The sequence below is a fragment of the Schistocerca serialis genome, chromosome 9 (genome assembly GCF_023864345.2).
Source record: "Schistocerca serialis cubense isolate TAMUIC-IGC-003099 chromosome 9, iqSchSeri2.2, whole genome shotgun sequence".
NCBI lineage: Eukaryota > Metazoa > Arthropoda > Insecta > Orthoptera > Acrididae > Schistocerca > Schistocerca serialis.
In genome coordinates this window covers 256,105,044-256,106,103 of record NC_064646.1, presented here as the reverse complement: position 1 = coordinate 256,106,103, position 1,060 = coordinate 256,105,044, and the positions used below count along the sequence as shown (strand labels likewise).

The following is a 1,060-nucleotide window of genomic DNA, read 5'->3' as shown; positions in this document are numbered from 1 at the left end:
AAGAGTGATTGGGTACATAACGGTTTAATGCCAGCTCTGCACCATCGAAGGCGCTCCAAAGCGAGCAGTTTACTCTGGAATATCGCTGTCAACAGTGTTGTACACCCATTCTGCAGTACGCACTGTGGAGATGTTCCACATTTCACCGAGAAATAAGAGCGCACTACTTACTAGTTGAGAATAGGCACATCCCATGTTTCTTTCTCTTACTAGGCACATAGTGGCTGTGAAAATTTATAAGAGTACCACGACTCGAATCTATTACAGCATTAGGGTGCTATAGTAACAAACTGCTCCTATTTTACGGAATTTAACTAACAAAAACGTAATTATTAGGCGCCACTTTTGAAAAATGGCAACGGCCTTGCCGCAGTGGATACACCGGTTCCCGTTAGATCACCGAAGTTAAGCGCTGTCGGGCGTGGCCAGCATTTGGATAGGTAACCATCCGGGCCGCCATGCGCTGTTGCCATTTTTCGGGGTGCACTCAGCCTCGTGATGCCAATTGAGGAGCTACTCGACCGAATAGTAGCGGCTCCGGTAACAGAAAACCATCATAACGACCGGGAGAGCGGTGTGCTGACCACACGCCCCTCCTATCCGCATCCTCAACTGAGGATGACACGGCGGTCGGATGGTCCCGGTGGGCCACTTGTGGCCTGAAGACGGAGTGCTACTCTTGAAAAATAGTTCAGGATTCTCTTTGTAGACTTAATAAAGGAACTGTTAGGATTCGCCAGTAGTGACCAAAAAACAAACCTCGAAAATTAAATACCCACGCCAAAAGTCAAATTGGCCATCCCACTTTAGAAGTCGTGAGATGCACAGCTATTCTCTGTTTCTATATTTCCTAAGATTTCCTCGCTGTATATATTCTAATTTGTGTTTTCCTCTGGTTGCCCTCGACGACTCGTCCTACGGTGCGCCTGTGTAACTATGAATCAAAAGCGTTTGACTGTGTTGTGGGAGCTTGGTCGTAGACTCTTTGACTGTCTTCTAATGTTTTCCATATAAATCCCAACCACGATTTTGATTTTGACTAAAACTCAAGAGATAGGTG

At 46.1% G+C, this 1,060-nt stretch overlaps 1 pseudogene; it reads left to right on the top strand.

Moving 5' to 3' along the window:
• The first annotated feature begins 354 nt into the window (after positions 1 to 354).
• Positions 355 to 472, top strand: LOC126420041 (5S ribosomal RNA; annotated as a pseudogene).
• Positions 473 to 1,060: the final 588 nt, after the last annotated feature.